The following is an 8,876-nucleotide window of genomic DNA, read 5'->3' as shown; positions in this document are numbered from 1 at the left end:
CATTTTTCCCTGTATTCTCTTTTCTTTTCTGAGCCACACAATTTGCAGCCCAGTCAAATGTCTGCGTAACCTGCTCTTAAAAGTATCCGAGACCGGAGATTTCACACCTGTACCTCTGGGTAGCCTGTTCCAATGCTGAGCCACAGTCATAGTGAGGCAATTCTTCCTAATACCCCACCTAAATGTCCCTTGCTGCAACCATTGCTCCTTCTCCTATCCCCTGTGCCCAAAGAGACTAGTTTGTCTCCATCCTCAAATAACCACCCTTCAGGGATTTAAAGAACCTAATCTAATCCCCCTCTGCCTTCTCTTCTCCAAACTAAATAAGTCCTTACAAGTCATTGTCCAGGCCTCTAATACTTTTTCTTCCCCTCCATTGAACTCTTTCTAATTAGAAACAGTATCTTAATAGAGGATTAAGGCTGGAAGGGCCCTCAGGAGGTCACATCTGGTCCAACCCCCGACTCAAAGCAGGACCAGCCCCACCTACATCATCCCAGCCAAAGCTTTGTCTACCTGGTCTTCAAAGCCTCCGGGGATGGAGACTCTACCACCTCTCTGGGTAGCCTGTTCCAGTGCTTTACTACCCTGCTGGGGAGAAAATTTTGCCTAATATCCAACCTCAACTTCCCTTGCTGCAGCTGGAGCCCATTGCTCCTTGTCCTGTCGTCTGCCCCCACTGAGAACAGTCCAGCTCCATCCTCTTTGCAACCCCCTGCAGGGAGGTGAAGGCTGCTCTTCAATCCCCCTCGGTCTTCTCCTCTGCAGACTAAATCAGTCTAGTTCCCAGAGCTTCTCCTCACCAGTCCTGTCCCCTAACCCCACAACCGTTCTCATCACCCTCCACTGGACTGTTTCCAGTTTGTCCACGTCCTTTCTGTACCAGAAGGGCCCAAAACTGGACACAGAACTGCAAAAACTCAACGCCGTACTCAATCTCTGGGTTTGCCTTGTGACTCGTGTGTAGTTGTTTGCACACCTAACACCATTAATATATTGTGGTACCCTGTGACACCATTAAAATGATCTCATAGTGGCCCAAGGTGCTGAGACAACTTGAGAATCGGTGATCTACGGTTTGCATGGCTGTGAGCGCAGCGGCGTCATAAATTCTACTAGCTTTGTGCTCCGTCACACTTGCATGTCCAAAACCATGGCTGTTCCACTGCTGCTCGTGGAAAATACAGGGTTCCTGGTTTTCTCTGCTAAAAAAAAATCCCCAGTTTTCAGAATGACAAAGAGTAAGCCAAAAGCCACGTTTTTCAATTTCCGTGATTAAAATAAAATGCCTCTAATAGACACGCACACACACACATATAGTTGTGTTTCATTTTAATCATGGAAAAATGTGGATTTGGTGCTGAAAATTGATTGTTTTTTTTTAGCAGAGGAAACCAGGATCCTTGAAGATGAGCCAGAGATTGCACTGTAAGGAACAGTCACACTTCTGAAATAACCATGAATGCTCTTACTAAAAGCCTTTCATGTCCATCAGCATTAACCGCAAGCTCACAGCAAACACGGATTTCAGTCTTTTTACATTCAGTCTCTGCTGGGTCCCCTCTTTCAGCAAATGTTTTAAAAAAAAGTTTTATTTTTTTAATGGAATTATTCACGGTGATTTCAATGGGACTAACTCACAGACGGTCAGTTAAGTGCATGCATAACACCTTTGACAGCGGGGGCAGAATACGGGACAAAGAACCAGATCATGGAAATGAGCCAGACATCACGTTTCTCCCAGGAGAAAGCCTTTTATCCTGGGATCGTACAAGTCCATTGTCCCACAGTGAAGTAGATGAGCTGTATTTTCCCGGGACAATCATGGCTCCGTCAAGGTAAGTACCATTCATTCAGGGACAAGCTGTGTGTGCAAAGAGCTGTGTTGCTCTTTGTGCCTAAAAAACACATTTCTCCTAGGACGAGCCAGGTTTTGACTCAGACCCGGTTCAGATGCAAGACCTGGTTTTAGGGATGTATTTGGCAGCCGTGTTGGTCTGAGACAAAAAAAAAGAAGCAAAACTGTAGAACTCTTGGTTCAGAGATGATACCTTTTATTAGACCAACTGAGGAATTGCAAAAAAAAAATATATATATATATTATTTTTTTGAAATGAAAGAAAAAGATCATTTTTTTGCAATATCTCAGCTGGGCTAATACAAAGTATCATCTCTGAACCAGGAGTTCTAGAGTTTTGCATTTTTTACATCTGTCTTTAGGCAGACAAGGTCTGTTTTGGTCTCTAGGTGGCAACAGTGGTAAAGAAATACTGTCCGTTGGCTCCCACTTCTCAAGTACTATCTCTAAATAATCAGCACTCTTTCTTTAGACACAACAGCCTGTCAGGCACTGTACAACACGCAGAGGATCAAATGCACCATGCCCCCAGGATCTTGGATCCTATCTTCCTTATTGCACTCATCATCAGTGCTGGGTGTGAGGATTTCCACAGGCAATCATTAACTTATTCTTGAAAAGCTCACAAGTGAGGGCAGGAGAGATTGTTAGCCTCATTTTACAGAGGGAATAGAAGACTTGCACAAGGTGACTGGGAAGGTCAGTGGCAGAGCTGGAAAATAAACCCAGTCTCTTTGCTGTAATCTAGTGTACGATTTGCTCCCGGTCAGCATCTACACAAGCCCTACTGCACAGTATCGACTACGCTGTTAGTTTAGTACCCGTATTTACAGGTACTAGCTAACTGCGCAGTAGACTAAATTACTGCATGGTAGTTTATGAGCACGGTTACTTGGTGACGCTTCACTGCACAGTAGATTACCGCGCAGTAACGCGTCTCGTGTACACACACCCCATCATGCAAACACTGCAGGATACAGAATTTGGTCCTAAAGATGGAACAGCTTTGTCTGCCCCCTGGTTCAGCATAGTGAGCACAGCCTTGCTTGCTGTCAGACGCATTGTTCAACTTCCATGTGTTGGAAAGGGGATGAGCAGAAACCATAAATTCAAACGCTAAATTGTTTTTTCACTTTCTGTATGAAATGTCATAGGCAGAGAGGCAAAAACACAGGGTGGCTTTCTTCGAAGCTTCCAAAAGAGGCTCAAATAGCAGCTTGGAAAGATATAACGTCGTGTTATACTGATCGCGGCAGAGCACTGCAGTGTATACTTATGGCTGAAATCCATATGTACTAACGTGAGCTATAATTATGGCAGCTCTTTAAGCTAAAAATGAATGGCTAGGGTCTTAGGAGAGACCTAAGAAGAGACTTTCCCAGCAATTCAGGGAGCTGGAGAATTGGTCCTGGTGGCTCAAGAGGCAGCACCCCTCCTTCAGCTGTTACAGGATCAAGCACACGGGAGCTTAACTGGAGCTGCAGTGAGCCGGGTATGGGGATAAAGGAAAGCTCTGATTGTTTTCCCTTTGTGGTGCCTTAAACATTGTTATCAGGGCACAAAGGCAACCCCAAAACTGTCTCCTGCTAAGTACCTGCGAAGTAACCAAGATCACACTTTTCCCTGGGACAACTGCTTCTAATTTGAGTTAAGTGCCATTCAAGCTGTTCCAATTGCAACAATCAGACCCGGGATAAACCAGACATCTGTTTTTACCCCTTTGGTCCCGGGTTTGGCCTTGGATCAATTGACCTCCTCTGAGCTCAGAACTAGGGGAGTTAGTGCTGGTTTTCTGGCCCGATTGGCACGCTGTTAATTGTACCCGGCCCCTGGACCTTTCCTTTCTGCAACACCCTCCCGCACTGCTCTTCTTCCACTTTTGCACGCTGTCCTTTGCTCTTGGGAAACAGTCACGTTCCACCCCAGAGGGAGCTGCATTTCATTGATTTATAAGCCTGCGTTTTGTTAAGCCATTGTGACTGCAAGGAGATGTGGCAATATAAGATCTTAATAACGCACTCCAGATTTAAGACCTTCCTTTGTGCCCTAGCGCAGCCAGAAACCGCCGAAGCTTCTAAAGTTTGCTTTGTCTGCACTGCATTATCTTTCTGGAGCAGTCCTGATTGAGAAAGCAGTTCAGGGTCACTTGGGCGAAGGATGTTTTTGCACAGGCTGATTCGCTTGACTTCTACTTAGCCAAGCATATCTCCCACTCTAATGAAAATAAATGGTTGCTTAATGAGTTTGTGCCTCAACAAGGGACATTACCCCTCCAAAAACAGTGATCTCCCCCTCCCCGCCAAGAGACGGAGGCTGCAGTGTTGGCCTGTGTCTCTTTGACATGTTCCTTCAATATGCAGCTGGCCAAAAAAGTGTGGAGCCCAAATGAAAGATAATGGAAACCAAGCATACAGCTCGGAGGTCGGGAAGCAGGGAGGGAACAGGGGGAAGACATGGGAATAAATAGCAGCACATCCACTCCCCGGCTACTGCCACGTGTTTTATTAGCATCACTTCAGAAGTGAATTTCACGGGAAGATTTAGCCCATTTAAAGCCAGGTTTGTCCCCCCGGGTGATTTTTGGCTCTAGTGAAGTGTGTGCGGTGTAACACCTCCACCAGGTCATATCAGCAGAAAGAAGAGCCGGGTCCAATTATCTGGCGGTCACTTCTGAAGACTTAAGTAACTACATCAGCTTAAGATCCCAGTCAGAAAGCTAGGAAAATTAAACTGCCTCCCCAGGGCACCCTTGATTGGCAGCACTTCCACAGTCACAAGCACTGAATCCAGGGGCTTAAGACAAGGGAAACTTTAGCAAGAGCAGAAAATGAGGGGCACTGACTACACGTGGCCAATGCAGCAGTTCAGACATCAGCAATAGCTATTAAATACAACTCTTCATACCGCCTTGTATCAGTGGGTGCGACCGTATCTCTGCACCCCCTGGATCCTTCCCGGATGGCTAGCAAGGCAGTGCATGCTAGATTTAGCCCCCTCTTCCTCCTATGACACCCACTTTGTGGTGACTGGCTCAGGTCCATCTCCCACCATTATGGGACCTACTGGGGCTGTCCCACCTCTCCCAGTGGAGTTGCTAAATGCCTCGGCCAGGCTGCTGCTTTCTCTGTCTTCACTGTCCTCTAGCTCTGTCCACAGCTTCACATCGTTCCCCGCTCTATCTGCTGTCACAGCCGGAGATTCAATCTCCAGACGAGCAGCACCAGCATACTGGACCCTTCCCAGTCCTCGCCGCAAAAGGAGCATTTGTAGCAGAAAATAGAAACCTATTTCCTCACTTATTCCACATGCACTATTACCTGCAAGACCAAATAGCATTTTTCTTCTCAGAGCAATCACTTCCCAGAGGCAGAGATGCTACTATTCTGTTATCCTTTCAGTGCCCAGCAGAGATAATAGCATTTTAATGCTTCAAAATCATCCCCTACCCCCATATTTTAAGTGACCTGCTCCAAACTGTCACAGCACTGGCACGCAGATGCGGCCTGGCCCCTCCACTCGGTTCCCATCGCTTGCCAAGAGATGCTGCCTCCCTCCCATCTTGTTCTGGGGCTTCCCAGTTTCCCCAGTAACTCTTGGCTGCTCTCCTCCCAGTTCCCCAATGCATGTCAGTCATTAATCCTTGTTCTCTAGGGCTTCCAGCTACATTGCTAATGCCTGTGTTAGGGAGGGAATAATATCCTAAAGCATAGCTGGCGGGAGTGGGTATCACCCAGACACGATCCATTTTTGTTTCTGCTTCTTAAATACTATTCCTCACCCCCTCCCTGCAGCGTTCATTGACGCTCTGCCCCGATTTCTTACACTTTCATTGTTTTTCATTAAGCATCACTACCTCTTACCTCTCATGTGTTTTTCCCCACTGCAAAATAACAGCGGAAGGCAAAGCCAGAAATGTTTCAATCCAAGCCGCATTTCCATATTACAGTGTGCAAGCCACTCTGAAATGAGATTTCTCCGCATGCGTCTGTCCAAATTTGTGGGAGCTGAGCAAGAATTAGCATACAACTGTACATCAAAATACAATTGAACTGTTTCTGCCAGGGTCAGAAGTTTGTATTTTCAAAAGCACCTAAGTGATTTAGGAGCTCCAGGTTAACAGATTCTGAGAACCATTGACTTTGAAGTGACTTTGGATTATTTTACTCAAACCCACTAGGAAAATTACCCATGGAAACATCATGAGTCCATTCACAATCAAGTCACCCCAGTCACCTCTTCTCCGCCCTCCCTGCATCCAAAGCTAAAGGTGCAGGATGACTTTGCAGCATTTCTGGAATACAGTAAAACCCTTTCTTAGATACTTTCCTAGATACTTGCTAAGCCTAACATCCCCCTCTCCCTGCATCTCTCAAAAGACACGTGCTTGTGAAGTATCCGAGATATGCAAAGACGCTGCTCGTGAGCTGCGGCCAGGTGGAGAGACAATACCCTTTGATGTAAAAGCCACAGAAAACAACTCTGCCGCTTTTCCCTAATTTGGGAACCCGCCATGAATGAAGTGGGGATGTGAATGCTCTGGGCTCTTCTGTATGAGCAAACCCCGGCTCTCAGGAGCTGAGCTGAGAGGCAGGTTGGAGCATCAAGGACTTCTTATCAGGGAATGGGCCTGTTTAAATTGGGGGGGCTTCAGGTCAAGCAACGTGGAGATTTGCTACTTGGCAGCATGGCAGAAAGAGGCAGGGAGAGGGCTCAGAGAAGCTGCCAGGATGGAAAGGATTCAAGGGTTTCAGTGTCAAAATGAACATCTTAGCCTTCACTCTGAGATAGCTTGCTCACCCAACCAAGGACAACTGTTTTATTGCTTGGTTTTTCTAGGACTTAAATTAAAGATGGGGAGGGATGTCAGATACCTCCTGATGCCTGCTCGGTTATGGCTGGCTCAGAATTTGGCTAGCTATGTCGGTGTCTGTAGCGAGCCACACACCGAAACCTGTAGAAAGGCCCAGGCACGTGTCTAAATCCCGATCCAAGTGCAGAGCATGGTGAGCTGCTTTGGCACCCTGGGTGGGGTAGGACGACGGGCCGAGGGGCATCTCTGGCAGCCCCTGTAGATCAGTACCCAGGACTGGTCCTCCCTTGCCCATCTCTAGATATGCTCCTGTCCAAGCACCGTCACAGTACAAAACCTATGTGCCCGTGCCCAAACGCTGAGACCTCCCTGACCTTTCCTCATACATCTATATCTTATCTTTTTGTTTTGTCTCCTTATCTCTGAATCCAAAGGGCAGAATCCTATTTCACTTTACCTGCCCAAACAGCAATTTTCCAGCCATACAGCTGGCCCTGGGGCACTTGTGCACAATTGCAATCCTATTTCCAGTGCAGTGTAGATGCCGAAGTATCCGTGCGGCTGCTGGGCATGCTGAGTAGCCCGTGCTCTGGCTGGACAGATGTGTGGCTCTGTACTTACATACTGGAGCATGTCCTGAAACTATGACTCGGGCATCGTTGACAATCCCTCAGTTCAAGGATCATCTCTACCACGGCCCGTTGATGGGTCGTGCGGTGATTAAGAGTCCAATCCTTGAGCCACAAACCCATCCACAGAAGTTGCAGGTCTTTCCACAGGGGTGAGTCGGCTGTAGGCTGGGATTCCTCTTCTCTTCCTCCCTTGCTTTCCCTTCTCTGCTTCGAGTGCAAGACCCTTTACCTTGAAACGGGCTGTCTTTGGCTTGAGGTGAAAGCACCATTGGATTTGGTTGGCAGCCAGCTCCTCCCCACTCTTCATGGGCAAATGAGGGACAGCCTCCAAGGTTTCAGCCCTAACAGTGAGCGGTCAGGGCATTCGCAGTGGGAATGGGAGATGCATCCTCCTTACTCAGGGGAGGTGTGAGTCTTCTTCCCTCTGACATCCTAGCATGCTGGTCTATTTAGCAGGCCACCACATAGGCTTTATCGAGGTGTCTCTTCAGCCTTCCTTTTGAAGCTGGGCCACTGTACCTTGCACAATACTATTCATTCGGTAAAATAGATGGAGCAGTGGGGAATTTTTTGCTGCACCGGTAGGAAGGGTCCGGGATATAACCCATGACCTCCTTTTTCCAAAGCATACATCATCTAGCTTGCTCCTTTCCTCCTGTCTCTCCATATGTCCCTCACCTGGCTGTCTGGGAACCAGCCTCAAGTGGACTGGAGAAAACTGGGTAATGCCAAACTGGCGGCCTGGTGGTGAGAGCACTATGCTGGAGGACTCTGAGAGATGTCCGTTCAGATTCTCTCTGGGCAAGGGCGAGCTAGAGCTTAGCTCTCATCTTTCCTGGGAGTGCTCAACCGCTCAGCTGTTGGGGTAAAATATATTGTGGGCCCGGCTCGCTGCTAGCAATGGGCTGCTGCTGGGTAGACTGTTGTGGCTTCCACTTGCCTGGTATATGTGCACTTAGGGCTTTGCAAACTGTGCATACGTGCCAAAAGGGCAGTTATGCAGCTGGAAACCTGCCATGTAATGTGAAAAAGGACTTTGCCCCCAAAGCACAGAAAATCCAAGGGTAGGTTCAGCACAGAACCATCATAGTTTCATAGTTTCCTAGTAGCTAGGGTGAGGAGGGACCTGAACAGATCCCCTAGCCTGACCCCCTGCCACAGGCAGGAATGGATGCTGGGTTTGCAAGACCCCAAACAGGTGATTGTCCAACCTCCTCTTGAATTTGCCCAAGGTAGGGGCGAGGACCACTTCCCTGCGAAGTTGGTTCCAGATTTTGGCCACCCTAACTGTAAAATATTGCCTTCTCATCTCCAACCTAAACCTATTCTCCATCAGCTTATGACCATTGTTCCTCGTCACCCCAGGTGGTGCTGGGGAGAAAAGGGCTCTGCCTATTTGCTGTTGATCCCCCCTGATGAGCTTGTAGGCAGCCACCAGGTCCCCCCTCAGCCTCCTCTTGCTGAGGCTGAACAAGCTCAGGTCCCTCAGACTCTCCTCGTAGGGCCTGTCCTGCTGCCCTCTCACCAAGCGGGTGGCCTCCTCCGAACCCTCTCCAGGCTGGCCACATCCCTTTTG

This window comes from Alligator sinensis, unplaced genomic scaffold (assembly GCF_000455745.1).
Source record: "Alligator sinensis unplaced genomic scaffold, ASM45574v1 scaffold1381_1, whole genome shotgun sequence".
Classification (NCBI taxonomy): domain Eukaryota; kingdom Metazoa; phylum Chordata; order Crocodylia; family Alligatoridae; genus Alligator; species Alligator sinensis.
Note: the sequence above shows the minus strand (reverse complement) of the source record.